Source organism: Lepidochelys olivacea, assembly GCF_965140295.1.
Source record: "Lepidochelys olivacea isolate rLepOli2 genome assembly, chromosome: 8".
NCBI classification, from domain to species: Eukaryota; Metazoa; Chordata; order Testudines; family Cheloniidae; genus Lepidochelys; species Lepidochelys olivacea.
In genome coordinates, this window is record NC_140418.1 from 57,241,477 (window position 1) to 57,259,859 (window position 18,383).

Consider the following 18,383-nt stretch of genomic DNA (forward strand, 5'->3'; position numbering starts at 1 on the left):
GCAGCCATCAGCACTGGCATCACGAGGTGGCAGTAGTGGGGATCAGCTGTTAGCAGCATGAGCTTAGGAGGCAAGGACTGTGGGCAAGTGTGGGGAATGAGCTCTGTACTGGGGTGTGGGGGTGTAATGGGTGTCCTTTGTCATTTTGATAGTCTGGTCACTTTAACTTGCTGTTTATCCTGACCTAAATCTATTGGCTTTTCAGTCTTTTAGGAGAAGTAAGGCAGAAAAGACTGACATTTCTAATAAATTAAAAAGAAAAACTATCATAACAGAAATAAAACCCTCTCAGATGTTCCATGTGTATCACAAAGCAGCAAAAGACAGGTGACAACTGATATTTTCCCCACTTCTTAGATGCAGCACCCTAGAGAAGGGCTGGGTTATTCCTGTGGCAAACCAAGATCCAGGTGTTGTGACTGAAAACCAGGACAGGCAGCATTAGTGAATCGTAAGAGCTACCTTGTTTATTGATTTGTAACTTTGTTTTGGGGTTTACTGACTGTAAAGCTGCATGGAAGAAATATAGCCAGAAATGGTACTAAAAGTTTGTATTCTGAGTAAATCTGAATCCCCAAACAAACAGGGTGTTTTGTGTTTAAGCATGAGACTGCTGAGGTCTCTGTTGCTGTCTCTGCCTGGCTCTTAGTTCTGCCATATCAGTCTTAGGACAGGTCTACACTACAGGCCTGTATCAGTATAACATCGCTCAGAGGTATAAAAAATCCACACCCCTGAGTGACGTATTTATACTGACCTAACCCCCCGTGTAGACAGTGCTATGCTGATGGGAGAGCTTCTCCCGATGCCATAGCAACTGCCTTTCTGGGAGATGGATAACTACCTTGACAGGAAAAGCTCTCTGGTCAGCATAGCAGCGTCTTCACTAAAGTACTGCAGCAGCCGCAGCACTGTCCTTGAAGACAAGCCTTTAGGCACAGCTCAGGGGAAAAAAAGTAGAGACACTAAAGAGTAACCCCATCAGACACCATCTGAGGTCTATGGATGTGCTAAAAACACCTTCTCCCCTGTGTTATTGAAGGAGCTCACCAGCCAAAACCACCATCTGCAGCCGAAAACCACATGGAAGCAAAGGGACCCGAACCATCTTCCTAGTGCTGGAGCTGTCCTGCTGCAATTTTCTTCATAATATTCCTCAAAAATGGGAAGATAGGACATGGGGCAATTAATAGAGAGGCCTAAGAAGTGTTCTTTAAAGAGAGCTATTGTACCTTTCCGTTCTTCAAGGAGCACCAACAATCATTTAATTCTGCAGGCTTTCACCCTCCAGGTTGGACATAATGCTAATTCAAAGGTAGCTGCCTGAATTCCCCTGCACTTTTATCACATCACAGACATCGGGGGATATTCGAGACTGGGGAAAACTTGGTTGTGACAGGGAAGTGGTACTGAAACCCAACATTCCTGTATATAGGGGACTGGTGGCTAATTTGCTGCATGTTGTTTAATAATGGTGTTGCTAATTTTGTACATCTCTGTGCACCTCAGATGGAGAATGTGGGTGCATTTTTTTATTTTTGCTTTATGAAAATGTACCCTTCAGATTGCTGTGCTTAGTGGGATCATATTTTTTTATTCACCAATACTAAGACCCTCTGTGTTCTCCTCACCCCTTTTGGGACCAGGTTTTCAAAGGAGTTCAGCTCTTATTTAGGCATCTAAATAAGGGCCAGACTTTAAAAAATACTCTGCATCCTGCAGCTCCCATTATCAAACTCTTGGCCAGATTTTTGAAAAAGCTCAACATCCAACAGGCTGAGCACTCTTGAAAGTCTAGCTCTTTGTTTTGGTGCGTAAAAAGGAGCCGAGCTCTTGAGAATCTGGCCCCAGTTGTGCGTGTTTAACCCATCTGAAAACTCTGAGGGCTAGAAATGATGCACTCAGGTTTCAGCCTGTAGAGGCACTACTATACTACCCGGGAGTGCTCCGGCCAATAAAAGGTTTTGATGGTCATGATATTGCAAAAATAAACAAAAATATTTTGAACACCTCTTTAAAGATATAACTATGCCCTGAATTATAAACCAAGTAGGGAGCCAATGGAGTTATATGAGATTGGGTGATGGGTGCTGTGGTTTACTTAATAAGAACCCATTGTAATGCATACATGCCAGGGGACAGCTGACAATGGGAAACTGACTGAGTGAAACAGTAATAATTTTCATATGCAAATAGGCATAGGAGCTTTGTGTTTGCTTCAAAACCCAAGCTTTAATAAGCAAATACTACTTTTTGAAAGTAATAAATGCTCTAGTGTAGTATCTCAAAAAACCCAGAGACTTTCCTGTCATCTGATTAAATCTCCTCCACACCATTTCTATTTGTCTTTCTTTAATTTGGCTACATGGTTAAAAGACTCACATAAATGTCACTTCATTTAATGTGATGGGTTTCAAGAGCTATCTTTTCCAATTGTGTTGTCGGTAGCCATGAGAGTTGGGAGGCAGTCCTCAAAGTCTGAGAAATCTCCTAAGTGCTTGGTCCAAGGCCAAAGCCTGTGGCTAGGCTGTGGGTCAGAAAATTTAGGACCCTGCATGAACACTGGCAAATGGTGAAACACTTAAGGTTGCTGTGTGTATTTGGAGAAATTTGTGCTGAAAGGGACATAGCCCATAGGTGCTTATGTTGCTTACCTGTTCTTGAAAATTACACTGTGAATTACTAAAAATTTCACTCTTTGGGGGGCAAGGGCCATTTTTGTTCTGTTAGTACCGTGCCTAGCACAATGGGGTCCTGGTCCATGACTAGGGCTGATAGGTGCTACGGTAATACACATAATAATAAAAATAGGACACTTATTTTGAAATGTCCCCCCACATAGACTTGCCATAAAGTAACAAAAGGTCTGATTTAAAACAAATTAGTTATTTTAATGCAAGTTTCTGTGTAAATAAGCTCCCAGTGTTGTACAATTCCAATCTATTGTAGTCCTAGGGTAGCTGTCGTGGTATCTTAGCAGTTACTAAATTCTCACCCTAACATTACATCCTCTTGTGGAAAAGTCATATTAATATTTGACAGATAATTGTATCCCTGATATAGAAATCTATAGGTCAGATTTAAAAAACAACCACCAAAACAAAAAACAAACAAACCTTCAACAAGCCTGCAGAGAAATTGTTTTCCAGTAAATTCTCTAAGGTTTTAAAAATAGCATTTGTACAGAAAATATTGTTTTCCTTGAGTTCTATAGAAAAATTGTTTAATGTAGAGGATCTAGAAAGATGAACAATGTTGTGAATAAGTATCTGCAAATTATTACTTGCAAATACCCTTTCCATAAGAAATGAGGCAATATTGCCAGAATTTGAGGCACTTGTTTTGTATTTGACAGCATTTCCTTAAGACTGTCTTACAAACTTCAGCTCCTTGCTCTTTCTTCTGAAAGCCTTCTCTTCAGATCATGCCCATCAATCACCAAAGTTTTTTTTAGCTGTTTGCATATGTATATTAATAAGTTAACACTTGGTAATTGTTAAATGTGATAACTCTAATGTCATACCGTTGATCACTAAAGTTTGTCCTTGGTGCTGAGATATATCTCTAACTCTCTGTGCTTTCACCCCTTGCAATTTTTCTCCGTGCTAAGTATCAAACGATGTTCATCAGTGTTACTCCAAGGTGCTGTTTGCTTACTTATACCTCAGTACCACCTTAAGAGAGAGACAGCTGTAATAGATCAGCTGACACTTCAGCTCCACCCATTTATTACGGCTGAAAACTTCTCTATCCAAGCAATGAAAAAAAGGATCCTGCCTAGAAAGCAAGAGGGATATACAAGCCCAGAGGGATCTGATGTAACACTGAAACTGTAAGAAATACAACTCATTCTTGGTCTGGTTTGTTTTTAAATTTTGTTTTAAACTGCTACTTATTTTGTCCAGTTACCAAGGGAAAAAAGTAGCTTAGCCAGAGGAGGGAGTTAACAGATATGATGGGTCATTTTTATATAGTTTTAAAGTGTACTTGTTACAACTTGAAACGAGGAAGCAGTACAAGCGATTTTTAATACTAAAAATACTTGTTTAGCCATATTAAAACAAAACTGAACCCAGAAAGGGGTGTGTCAGATCGTGAACATGAAGGAAAACTTTTAAAACACGGGGAGACTTTAATATGTTTCCATGTGATCATGTAACCCAGTGGTTGCTGATCCCACGATTCCTAACCCTTCAGGCTGGGACTAATCACCTTATCAGAGAAATTTTCTTTGCTGTAGTTTGTAGCAGGATGGCTTTATTTTCTTTCAGAGTAACAGCCGTGTTAGTCTGGATTCGCAAAAAGAAAAGGAGGAGTACTTGTGGCACCTTAGACACTAACCAATTTATCTGAGCATAAGCTTTCGTGAGCTACAGCTCACTTCATCGGATGCATTCTGGGATGCATCCGATGAAGTGAGCTGTAGCTCACGAAAGCTTATGCTCAGATAAATTGGTTAGTGTCTAAGGTGCCACAAGTCCTCCTTTTCTTTTTCTTTTCTTTTTCTTTTCTGAAAATCATTGCTAGGGAGCAACTACACTACCAGAAAAGGAAACCTAAACTGTGAAAGTTACTCCCATGCTTTTTAGCCAGGGTGAAAGTTTAAATGTGTATTGATGGAGGAAGCACTAACAATTATTTGTAAAGATAGATTTATTTATGTTAATAAAGTCTCATCCTATATGTACAGCTTGTGAGGTATCAGTCTCTAAGTTGACATGTCTAACGCTAACAAGTGCTGGAAGACAAATCACGACAATGTTTAAACTTTGTGCTTGGGGCTAAGTGATTGCTTTGTGGTCCTGGGAAAGATGGCATAAAAAAATCAAAATATATAGAGTGATTTGGGAGCATTTAGAATTGTTCCTAGTTGCAGACATTTAGGAACACCCCCTCCACACCTACTTCCCTCACCCCTTTTTTGCTGTGCTTTCCATTCTACACTGTTTATCTGTGACCCTGACATATTGTGTACCAAACTTGGTTTATTGCTGCTTCTACCTCTTGATAAAACTACTGGTGACCTACAAAAAATGTATATTCTAGGCCAGGGGTTCTCAAACTGTGGTTTCTGACCCCTCAGGGGGTCAAAGGTTATTATGGGTGTTTGTGGGGGGTCACGAGCCATCAGCCTCCACCCCCAAACCCCATTTCTCCTCCATCATTAAAATAGTGTTTAATATTAAAAATATGTTTTTAATTTATAAGGTTTCAGAGTAACAGCCGTGTTAGTCTGTATTCGCAAAAAGAACAGGAGTACTTGTGGCGCCTTAGAGACTAACCAATTTATTTGAGCATAAGCTTTCATGAGCTACAGCTCAATGCAGCCGATGAAGTGAGCTGTAGCTCATGCTCAAATAAATTGGTTAGTCTCTAAGGTGCCACAAGTGCTCCTTTTCTTTTTAATTTATAAGGGGAGTTGCACTCAGAGACTTGTTGTGTGAAAGGGGCCACCAATGCAAAAGTTTGAGAACCACTGTTCTAGGCCATTGTAATGGACTGTTTGATCTCTTACACTGCTGTGGATAAAATACTTTAATATTTTATTTTAATCAGAAAAAGAGAGACATTACTACTAAGTAAAATTGAGTTTTAACAGTGGGAAGGAAAAGGTGAATAATGCTGGAAGGATATTTACTGTTCTCTTTGGTTGTATCTATTGGCAGAGTTATTCCAAAATAGCTATTCTTGATCAACTCCCTGTTTGGATGCTCTTATTCTGGAATAAGAGTGCTTTATTCTGAAAAATCTTAATTTGGAATAAATAACTTTTATTCCAGAATAAGAGTGTCCACACAGGGCATTGATCAGGAATATTTAATCTACTTTAAATTCACACCCTATCTGAATCTGGATTAATTTATCTGTGTAGACAAATCCTTATGCTCAAGAGTGGTGATCTCTCTTGAGACAGAGAGCACTTATAAGATGCATTTAAATGACAATGGCATAAATGCACAACAATCCTCACAGCAAATCAAAACAGAGAGCTTTAAGAGTGTTAATAGACTCTCCTGTCCACCATAACATTTCAAGCCCTGGGGAAACAGACTTGTCTGTCAAGGTTAGCCTTGTAGGTCAAAGTGAGCTGGATCTGCTCTCTCAAAGAATGACGACTTCACCATTTCTGTGTTCTCGTCTAGGTTTGCTGTAAATTGCTCCCTCCAGCTTACTAATAGTTAAATGATTAATGAAGCAACCCATTGTGAAATATATAGAGAAGTAATGTGCTAAATGGTTAAGCAATAGTTTTCAAACTTCCTGTGGTGGACCTGTTTTCTCTGTGTGCACATGTGCACACATGTATATATGTGTGTGTGTACACACACACAGATATAAAAATCTACTAGTGTTACATTGCTGTTGATTTATAATGGTCATCTGTTGTTGCACTTTAGAGCAGAGGTGACAAAACTGTATCCATTTTGCTTCCCTATTTTCGGATGGTTGTATATTCCTCAATATTTCACTTGTTAGGGGTGCATGATTATAAATGTCAGAAGTTGTCTTTTGTGTCTGAAAATTTTTGAGTGAAATCCCATCAGCTGTTTGAGCTCTAAGAGTGCACACTTTTTCTATTTACTAATAATTAATAATTCTAACCATAGACTGGGCTAGTGCATTAAAAAACAACAACAAAAGACTGGGATCTGAAACTTGCTATGGGCTTCGTCCTCACTGAGGACCAGGCTAGTTCAGACAAGGCTTCCATCTTTGCAATGGCAGGGGCCCCCTAGGATATTTTTGGGGGCAGCGGGGTCTGCCTCACCAAGGCCAGAGAGGGCTGTTCATCAGTGTCAATGATCCAGTTTTGATTGGTGTGAGGAGTCAACCCCTTTGTACTGATGAAGGACTCTATGGAGAATAAGCTGGGCCCACTAGGGGCTTGTGTGCCTATTTTCTTTCCCCCAATTTTAGGCTTAATCTTTCCTTTCCCCATGAGGTATCTAGAGAGGAGATTTTCAGACAAAAATGATAGTTTCATAGATTCATAGATACTAAGGTCAGAAGGGACCATTATGATCATCTAGTCTGACCTCCTGCACAACGCAGGCCACAGAATCTCACCCACCCACTCCTGAAAAACCTCACCTATATAGTTAGGTGTGCAACTGTCATTTTTGCCTCTAAAAATCTCCCTACTACAAGCTCTTTCATCTGGCATGGTAAAGCTATTTGAGGTAGGGAGAAGGGCATACGCTGACTGTTGGCCCTTACAAACGGGCCCCAACTGAATAGCTTCACAGGGACCCCATCCTTTTTTGAACAAGCCCTGAGTGAGGTTTAGGTCCTTTGTTTGGTTTTGTGAGGTGGTAGTGGAAGGTTTTCATTAAAGTCAGGAACACTTTAAAATTGTGCTGTTGTCTTATGAAGTTCATACATACTTGTTGAAAGCTATTGCAGCCATGTGTCAATGATTCCTGATCAAATATGCAGAGTTTGCAAGTGGAAAGTGTCTTTTCTAACAGCCAATACTGCAGACTCAGCCTGAAAGTCAGTGCTGGTTTTTCTCTTCTTGAGCATGCTTGGCGCTTTATTGTATCATTGGCTGTTCTGGAATAACTCCCCCTGCAGGCATTCTGTTCTGAAATACAAGCAGTTTTATTCTGGAATAATTACTCTTCTTCAAAAGTGACGTACGTATTCCAGGATAAAGTCTGTTTTTCTTCAGAATATTTTGGCCACATGGGGAGCTATTCTGCTGCAGCTGTGCTGGTTAATTGCCCTGTGGAGATGAACTCTCAAAAAAGACACACTACTTTCTGCCTGTGGCAGGTGTGTATATTGGGGGCTGGGTATGAGGTGGCATAGGGCCAGTCTTCTAGCCCTGAACTTTCTGGGGAACACCCCTGTATGGTGCCCAGAGGCTAATGAGCAGGCTTTGTGGAACCTTGGAGAGTATGTCCCCCGTACTACCTCCCCAGCAGTGCTGGAGTGTGTGAAAGTTCTGTTACAATGTGGTGGTGAGTTTCCAGCCGTATATAATTTTGGGAAAAGTCTAAATGCCCTGACCTGAGTAAATCTGAATTGACTTCGCTAGGTTCAGGCTGTAGGGCAACCTTTCAGATACACACTGGAAGAGGAGAGGGACAAACAGAAGGAGGTGCGTGCGGGAACAGTATCAAGGGAGCCAAGACAAACTTCCACCTCAGACAGACAGGAAGGTCCATATGCCAATGGTTCCTCCAAAAGATTATAAGCGGGCGAATAGTCCCGCTATTGTGGGGAACTTTCCTGGCTTCTGCACTACCCCGGTGAAGTGGGCTAGTGAAAGGATCTGAGTCCTCGCTCCCACTTCCTTTACCCAGTGGCCTCCCTGCCCTTGAGGACTCCCCTTCCACTCTCCTGTCTGGCAGAGTCCTCGTAACCCCAACAAGGCTGGGCCCAGGATTCCTGGGGGGCTCGACCCCCAACCCTGCTGTGGTCACCTAGGACAGGGGCTAGGGTGTCCCCACTCTGGGGTACTCTCTGCACTGGGCACTTCTCTGACCCACTGACCATTACATACAAAGCAAATGCAAGTTATTTAATCAACAATTAAGTTTAAAAAGAATAAGGAAAAATGGGAAAGGTTAAAGGAAACACATCAACCTGCTCTGTGGCAGGGAACATCACAAACCGTGTCTCTGGAATGTCAGGGCAGTTCACAGTCTGTTCCCTGTAAGTCCCAGGCCTTCTTCTCAGACCCTGGCTGTGCTGTAGGGATGCTGTGGGTAGGACACTGGTGGTGGCCACACGCTCTCAGGCTCTAAGTGGTAGGACCCTTCTTCCCAGTGTCGCCCCCGCCCTGTCGGGGTTACAATCCAAGCCTGGCCTGCCAAGCCTCTTGGCTGAGGCATCTCCCTGTGCTGGGCCTGCTGCCCAGGGTCCCCCTTGGTCTCCCCAGCTGCTCCCAGCTCCAGACTGGTCCAACCCCAGCTCCACCACTCTGTCTCTGTACTGCTGCTGCTCTGCCTCCAGCTCTCTGGGCTGCTTCTTTGGCCCCTCTGGCTCTGGTTGCTGCAGCTCTGCTCCCAGAACAGGTTCTTCTCTCTCTGGGCTGCTTTTCTGGTCCCTCTGGATCTGGCACAGCTCTGCTCTCCAGCTCAGCTTGGGCCCCTGCTTTCCCCTTAGCTCAGCCCCACTCTGTCTGATCCAGGCAAATCCAGCTCACACAGAGGACGGGACCTCCCTTGCCTCCTGACTCCCTCATTAGCCTGCTCGCCCAGTCATTCAGGCTGACCTGGAGCATTGGCCTCTCCCCGTTGTTCCTGGGGGCTGTCAGTCTCAGGGTCCTGATTCCCCATCGACCCTTCTCCCTTTTTAGTACTGGGAGCTAGCAACTAAAACACCCCCACTGAATGTTAGTAAGGGGGCAACAGTCCCCTTACAGATAATTGAATTGCAAAGATATAGGTGCTTACCAGTCAACATATGATTTAAGCACTAAAATAATTGCAGGTTTTGGGTCCCCTGAATTATTTATTCCCCATGAAATTATTTATTTCCAGTGCCACAGTTCAGTGTGGCACATAAGCACATGCCTAACTTCAAGCACGTGAGCAGTGCCATTGAAACCAATGGGGCTACTCATGTATTTAAAGTTAGACGTGGCCTTATGGGTCTTGCTGAATTGTACTCCAGTTTTACTCTGTGACATCCCCTTTCAGGGTGACTAGGGTTCTAGTTTGAAAGCCCATTGAAGTCAATGGAAGGACTCCCATTGATTTCAACAGGCTTTGAGTAAGACCTTGCCTTTATAGGAGGGAATATAAGTGTGTATAAGTAAGTGTGTATTTCCCATCTCTCAGTGATATAGCCTTATTCTTTTCTTACCAGTCTGAAAAACAAATTCCAAAACTTGGCTTAGTAATTAGCAATTTAGTGAGGAATGAGCCCACCATTGCTCTGGGAGTTACAACAACTTGGTGCAGGAAAGGAGTGGTTTCAACAAAACTCTAATTTCTTCAAAGCTCTGATATTCAGACTTCCCTGAGGGCTTTCATTTGCTGTATACCTCAGAGAACATTCCATTCGCTTTTTTGGCTCAGTGTGTAGCGGCAGTCAAAAAAGCAAACAGAATGTTGGGAATCATTAAGAAAGAGATGCAAAATATGATATTTTCTGTCTTCTTATCTCTCTATATAAATCCATGGTATGCCCACATCTTGAATACTGTGTGCATATGTGGTTGCCCCATCTCAAAAAAGATATATTGGAATTGGAAAAGGTTCAGAAAAGGGCAACAAAAATGATTAGGCACATGGAATGGCTTCCATATGAGGAGAGATTAATAAGACTTGGACTTTTCAGCTTGGAAAAGAGATGACTGGGGAGGGGAGAATATGATTGAGGTCTCTAAAATCATGATTGGTGTGGAGAAAGTAAATAAGAAAGTGCTATTTACTCCTTCTCACAACACAAGAACTAGGGGTCACCAAATGAAATTAATAGGCAGTAGGTTTAAAACAAACAAAAGGAAGTATTTCTTCATACAAGGCACAGTCAGTCTGTGGAACACTTCACCAGAGGATTTTGTGAAGGCCAAGACTATAACAGGGTTCAAAAAAGAACTGGATAAATTTATGAAGGATAGGTCCATCAATGGCTATTGCCAGGATGGGCAGGGATGTTGTCCCTAGCGTCTGTTTGCCAGAAGCTCAGAATGATCACTTGATGGTTACCTGTTCTGTTCATTCCCTCTGGGGCACCTGGCATTGGCCACTGTCGGAAGACAGGATACCGGGCTAGATGGACCTTTGGTCTGACCCAGTATGGCCGTTCTTACATTCTACACTCCCTGCTTCCAATACTGTATGGAATAGGATAATTTTTGTGGAAGTGAATAAATACCAAATTGATGGGGAGTAGGGAAATATTCATTTTATACAATGAAGGAGCTGATCAAACTTGTTCTCATGCTACAGAGCTGCTTAATTTGCTGTCTCTAATATTCATATTGAAAACTTTATTTTTGACTCTGGGCAAAGTGCACAGTGATTTCTGAAGTACAGTTTGTACAAGCATTTCTGTTCCAAGGGCTACGATGGAAGGCATGAGTAACTCTTGCCACGTATCTCCTTAAGCAACCATGCGTCAAAGGGAGAGTAGTGATGTGAGGTCTAGGTCTCTGGCTCCATGGACTCCTCTCTGAATTTTGCGGTTCCAGGTGGCTGAGGGCAAAACTTGTATCATCCACTGTGGTTTTGAGATCCTACAGATCTGTCTGCCACTGCAGGGGATGATGTATCAATAAATGCATATGGTTGACAACTGTTGGTTCTATGAACAAGTTGTAGTCTCCCATGTTTCTTTTCCCCACGGGACGGAATTGTCTGGCTTCGTAAGATGTGTGACTACAACTAAGGCATCAGTGTGACTTACATGCACAACTAATGGAATGATCAGGCTTCAGAACTGCGGTTTATATGTTGCAAGGCATTGAAATGATTCTTAAGAATGGTCATACTGCATCAGACTAAATGTTCATGTAGCCCAGTATCCTGTCTCTGACATTGGCCAGTGCCAGATGCTTTTGGAACTTTGAGGTTTAGGGATACCCAGTGCATGGGGTTGCATCCCAGATCATCTTGGCTAATAGCCATCGATGGACCTATCCTCCATAAACTGATCTAATTCTTTTTTTAACCCAGTTATACTTCACTACATTAATTGGCAATGTGTTTAAGGTTGCCAACATTCCAGGATTGTCCTGGAGTCTTCTGGAATAAAAGATTAATCTTTAAGTAAAGATTATGTTCTGTGATGAAACTTCCAGAAATATGTCCAACCAAAATTGGCAACCCTGATCCAGTTCTACAGGTTGACTGTGCATTGTGTGAAGAAGCATTTCCTTATGTTTGCTTTAAATCTGCTGCCTATTAATTTCATTGGGTGTCATGTAAAGGGGTGAATAACACATCCCTATTCACTTTCTCCCACCATTCATATTGTTGAGTTCCAATTTCCATTCTGTTGAAATTGTTAATAACTTTCTCAAAGTAATTTTGTTTGGGCTGGAATGTTGCTTGCTTGATCTTAGCCCCAACCTGATTTTTTGGGTGTGGTGGTGCTTTTTGAATAAAAATGAGTAAAAGTCCACTTGCATTATACAAATACACATTTTCCCTCTAGAGTCTAAACCAAAATTTTTAATATCTCAAAAATGGCTCAAGTTATGTAGATCCCTGATCTTGGGATAGCTTGGGAGCTGATTCAGCCTCCAGCAGAACTTTGAGCCATTTTAGGGCTACTCTAAGTTACACGAGGCAGTAACTGCATTCAGGGGTGCTGTTCCGACAGCCAGGGTTCACTAATGCAGCAACACCCTGGCCATTTCTCCTTTTCCAGCATACCCCTCATGCTGTGAAAGCAGTGTGGCGAGGTGAAAACAAACTTATCAGGAATCAGGCTCTGGCCCACTAAGTTCTATTCCCTTTGTTGCTTGTAGGTATTACAGCTGGTAACTAAATTGTCTATTCTGTATGAAATTATGTAGCCTCTGTTTTGTTCCACAGATTCCATTTACTACTTCAAATACATGTAATGGGGCATAAATACATGAGATAAAGTCTACACTGAAATACATGTTAACTGTAATGGAGATGATGGAGTTGTACGTCAGCGCACAATCTGATTCAGTGTTTTAAGTGATGGAGAGTGCTAACTAGTTCAGAAACATATTTTTCCCCATTTTCTAGTGGAAACACAATAATTCCCTAAATTCCCAAATTGGAAGGATTTGCTAATTTTTTGGAGGCAACACATGAAATGTGTTGTGTAATTTCTAACGAGACCCATTGGTTTATTTCTAGTCAAATGTCAGTGTTGGACTTATTTCCACATTTTTGTACTTAAAATAGAATTCTTGTAAAGTAGAGATGCCTCAAAGGATGGGCTTGTTTTGTTTGGAAGAATCATTTTTAATAAACATAAAGGCTCAATGGTCCCAGAAATTCTGAAACAATTGTTTTGCAGGAAAGGATGTAATGTTACCTGATATTTGTTGCATTTCTTATAATTTTTCTTACAGCTGTTTCTGATTACCAAAAATATTGATCTGGTAGCAATATAATGATGAAGAATGTGACACCACATTAATCCCCATGACAACAGACAGTGATGTTACAGATACACTATGAATTCCCCACAGGGTCAAACAGAAGGATAAACAGGGATAATAATCAAACAAATTAAGTGGAATCAGAGAACACACACAAAAGACAGGCCTACTGAACTAAATCATGTACAAAGGATCCCTCTTGTCACATTTACTTTACTTACAAGTAGCAGTTCAATAAAGCCATTTCCATTTTGGTACTTTGCACTTATAGAACCTTTCAACTAAGGATCTCAAAGCACTTTATAAACAAGCCTCATAACACCTACTAGTAGTCAAGTATTACCATAGCCACCAATAAAGCAGGTAAACCAAGGCATAGAGAGGTGAGTTAACTTGAGGTCATTGATTGGTTTGGGAATGGAACCCAGGGACTCACTTAATACTTGCTAACTATTAGACAAAGGATCTCTGTTATCTAGTAAGGGGTAAAACAAGGTACATCAATGTAATCAGTTGCTTGCAGGTAGAATACCGCAGATAACTGTTCTGTGGAGTGTGAAAGTCAACATAATTAGTACAATTAACAAAAAAGTTTGGGACATGTGACATAGGTTGAAAACCATTGAGTTTGAAGTCCTCTATTTATCAAAAGAATGGATGTAGCAAAGGTACATAGTGCCTCATCAACTACTTTTACTTGAAGGGACTATTGCTGTGTATGAGATGGTTGGTCAGGCTCCATACCCTATCCCTAATCTATACAGGATCTTGTCTTTCTGCTGAGACTGCCAAAATATTGGCACTTATGGTGGTGACTTTGGACCCTTATGGCATTTTCACCAGGAAGTGGATGGAGAGCGCAGAGTTAATTTAACATAGGCTACTGACCAGAGGGGTGACTGAAAATGTGTCCGTTGAAGTGAATTCTCTTCTCCAGCAGAGGCTAGTGCTGATAATGGCAAATGACAAGGAGAGTACAACCAAGTAAAATACATCTTTCTACCTGCATGATACACTTTTGCAGTGTTATTTTGTGAATAGTCTATTTATTAATATGATTGCCTATAATTTTAAAAGCACAAAGTTTAGCAAAAGAAAAGAATACATGTCGCATAGTAACACCCCAGCCATGGCATACATAAGCTCCTTGTTAGCATAAACCTTGCTACATAATATATTTGCAAAGTCCAGCCTCCATTTAACTTTTTTTCTGTTCTCCATCACCTAACATTAACCTAATGTAAATCTAAATATATTAACTTTGGAAAGAGAGAGAGAAGAGGACAATAGGAGACTGGAACCACTGTCAAATTCATCTCTTTCCATAGCTACCTAATATTAGACCTAGCTGCCTAACCTGATCCATCTCTGCCATTTTTCTCACACTCCCCCTGAGGGTCGTCGTCTCAGCAAAAATCAGTGAAACATGCATTTCTTCTACCAGATGAGACTGTTATTATTTAACACACATTGTGATAGTGCCTAGAGGCCTCATCCAAGACCAGGGCACTGTACTGTACTGTCATATAGTAAATGACAGTCCATGCCTCAAACAGCTTATAGTCTGAAAGACAAGAGATAGATGAGACAAGGCGGGTGAGGCAGGGTAGATGGGGAGGGCAGGGTAACAAACATAAAGGGATGTTTTAACACAGACTAGTTGTAGGTGCAATTCCTAACCAATCGGTAATCCCAATTTGCCATCTGCCTGGGTTGTTACAGTTGCCAGTTTAGCACACTGAAGACTTGGCTTTTGCATAGCATTTCTCTAGGCCTGATCTGTGAACATACTGTATATAGATGGCTCACTTTACAAGTGGAGATGAACTATTAGAACTGTTTACCATGCAATAAATTTAGTTAATTATTAGATTATAATTTGCAAAAATAAAAATCCCCACACCCCTGTGTACATGTGGCTTGATCCAAAGCCCACTGAAGTCAGAGAGTCTTTTCATTGATTTGAATGAACTTGGGATCAGGCTTATGGGCAATGTTCCCTCTAATTTTTGACAGTCCGTGTGCGCAAAAAATTTCTTCTGTGCAAATTGTTGTGCTTCTGTGCAAATTTTTGTGCATGTGGTGTTTCGCCATGAGCGCGGGGTTTAGGATCTGTGTGCGTGCGCACACGCACACAGCTTAGAGGGAACAGTGCCCATGGGCAGTTGTTGCATAGAGACACAAAAACATTGTATGGTTTACAGCACTGATTTACATAGGGTATCAATGGAACCAGGACTTTGAACCTGATTTGCAACTGTTTGGATCCCTATGCAAAACCAGTTGCTGTTGCTTAGCAATTTACTTCTACGTGTTCCTAGTAGAACTGAGAATATTTTGTTAGAAAGGATAGCTTCTTATCTAAAACCTTTTCAATTTAACTATCTCATTCTGCCCTGGTGTTTAACCCTGCATGTTTCCTGGCAGCATATCTGAAATGGGGTTGTAGACAGACGCTCCCTGGGTTACGCAAGACCCAATTTATGCAAATTTACACTTACGGAAAAAGTTCCGTAAGCTAGAAATAGGTGGTGGTGGTTTTTTTTGTTTGTTTTTTTTGGCGTAATGTTTGGGTATACATTTCTGACTTACGCAAAATTCGAGTTACGCAAGGCTTTCTGGAATGGAACGATTGCGTAAGTCGGTGAGTGTCTGCACAAGAGTTAGGCCATGTGTACACTAGAGACCTTACAGCGGCACGACTATACCGATGTAGCTACGCCGCTGTAAGACCTCCTTTGTTGCTGCTCTGCACCAATGGGAGAGAGCTCTCCCACTGGCATAATTAAACCACCCTCAACCACCCAATCTCCTGCCGACATAGTGCTGGCCACACTGGTGCTTCTGTCAGTATAATTTATGTTGCTCTGAGGGGTGTTTTTTCACACCCCTAGTGACACAAATTATACTGACAAAAGTGCTAGTGTAGACACAACCTTAGTTATGAAACATTTATGGCTTTTGAGGCACTTGCAGCGATAAGAGTTCTTTAAATGGTCGGCATCTGCGTAAATGAATATGTGGAGTAATGCTCATACTTTACATACAGAGACTAGGAGGGTGAGATAATATCTTTTATTGGACCAATTTCTATGGGTGTGAGAGACAAGCTTTTGAGCCACATAGAATTTTTCTCTCTCTCCCACCTTGTCCCTCTAATATCCTGGGAACAACAGAGTTACAACTCCACTTCATACATACATACTTCATATAGACAGCGGGTATAAAACATGAATCCAGATTGTGGGGTTGTTTTAGGATTTTATTACATTCAATATATATCATTCTTATATTGCGGGATAATTCAAATATCCTCTCTTCTCTTCCTCTTCTCCCATTTTCTCCCCCCTCCCCCCTAGTATATTGAGAATAATTTTTGTGTTTACAGCTATTAGTCCTGATTAGGTGAAAGGTCTTTTTTTCTGCTAGTATTTGTCTTTTGATATTGTTTTGACACCAATTTGCTGACACTCCTCTAGAGTGATTGTAGACAAAAGATGGACTAGGACTGTTATTTTAACAGGACAGTTATCTTTTATGCTCAAAGCTGAAGCACTGTAACCATGAGTCAATGATGGCATGAGTGAAAAAATTTATACAGATACTCAGAGGCAATAACTTGTAGCAGCAAAGATGGGAAAGAACCCAGCTGTCCAGTTCTACTTCCAGTCAAAAAAAAAAAAAACTGGCCGGAACGCCGCCCCTGGAATTGTTACGCCCCAAGCACGGGCTTGCTTTGCTGGTGCCTAGAGCCGGTCCTGCTTCCAGTTGTGTGGCAGTGTATTTCAAAGGTTCTCGACTACCTTCTTGTGCATTTAATGTCACTACATATTAATGATCCAATTCTTCAACCTTTATTCACTTGGAGTAGCAGTAACTCATGCAAGTAATTCCACTGAAATGAGCTAGTGAATTTAACAATTTGCCATTCTCACAAATTATACTAATACTTTGCACATAGGTCTTTTTTGGTCCAAGGATGCCAAAGTGCATTACAAACTTTAATTAAGCTTCCCCAAATCCCTATAAACTAAGTGAGCATTATTTTCATTTGACAACGGTAAGTTTAGGCCCAGAAAGGTTAAATAGCTTGCTTAGGGTCATGTAGTAAATCAGTGATAGAACCATGTATAAAACCAAAGAGACACACCTTCAGTCCCCTGCTCCATAGATAAATCTCCCTCCTGAGCTCCATGACATTGCGAAAAATATTCACTGTAATGTTGGAGAGTTGGGAGTATTAGCTCCCCCAATGTCAAATTCATTAAATATTATGACAGTTGGACATATGGCTGTTTTTGTTCTTGGTTGGTTTGTGTTTTTCTCAGCAGACAGCTAGGGTGACCAGACATCAAATGTGAAAAACTGGGACAGGAGGTGGAGGGTAATAGGAGCTTATATAAGAAAAAGGCCCCAAAATCGGGACTGTCCCTATAAAATCAGGACATCTGGTCACCCAACAGACAGCTGAGGTTTCACCCTGCTCTTCGTATAATTTTGAGCCATATGAAAAAACACAGATTTAAAAAAAAAAGAAGTGATGTGATGTGGGGAGGGGAGTGGAAAAGACAAGGGGTTTTGTTGGCAGTAAAAAGAATTTTAATAAGTGAATGGAAAGTGGAAATTAGAAACAGGTGTAAACCATGCCTGAATTTTGCATCTTGATCCCTCCTCTACTGAAAATTGGAACTTTCACATAGGTCCACTTACAACAAATGATGATGCTATATGAATGTGGGATGAGAGAAGGCCACAGAGAAGCAAAATATTGACTGCCATTCAGTTCTAATTAACGTAATTTCATTTCCCATTTCTTTTTCAAGGCTGAGTTGAAAAACTACGCAAAAAGCTAGTTTCAATTGACTACTAGCTAAGCCATTGATGTCCTAAGGAACAGTTAGATTGGGAACATAGGAAATTATGGAAAAGAATGGCCCAGTGTTTGTCTAATCTGCTGACCAGTCTCTGACAGTGACCAGCGCTGGATGAGTCAGAAGACAGCACAGAAATCCCATAAACTCCCTAATTGTGAAATGCTGTCCCTAGGATAGTGTGAGAGATTTGGGTTTTTTTTACTGACCCTACATGATTATTAGTTGATGCTATGAGTCATCAACTGTGGCTGGTGATCGAGTCAGACTGGTTCTGTTGCATTCCTAAAGGTCAGTTAGGGCTGCCTTAAGATATTGATGTCTTTTGTTGTTACCTGTGATGTAGTTTGGGTCTCTTCTCATGTACAAGGTCTCTTGATATTCATTGTATCTGGTCAAAATAGGGCTTGAAAAATCCTCTCACTCAGGATGAGTAGAAATCATTCCTGGTGAATACAATCAAGTGCTGT

At 41.3% G+C, this 18,383-nt stretch overlaps 1 protein-coding gene across 1 annotated transcript in view; it reads left to right on the plus strand.

Moving 5' to 3' along the window:
* The first annotated feature begins 3,739 nt into the window (after positions 1–3,739).
* Positions 3,740–18,383, plus strand: part of PLA2G4A (phospholipase A2 group IVA) — a 136,034-nt gene continuing 121,390 nt past the window's right edge. Inside the window, exon 1 of the mRNA XM_084637875.1 lies at positions 3,740–3,832. The gene's annotated coding sequence lies outside the window, so the exon portion shown is untranslated. The remainder of the gene's footprint in view (positions 3,833–18,383) is intronic.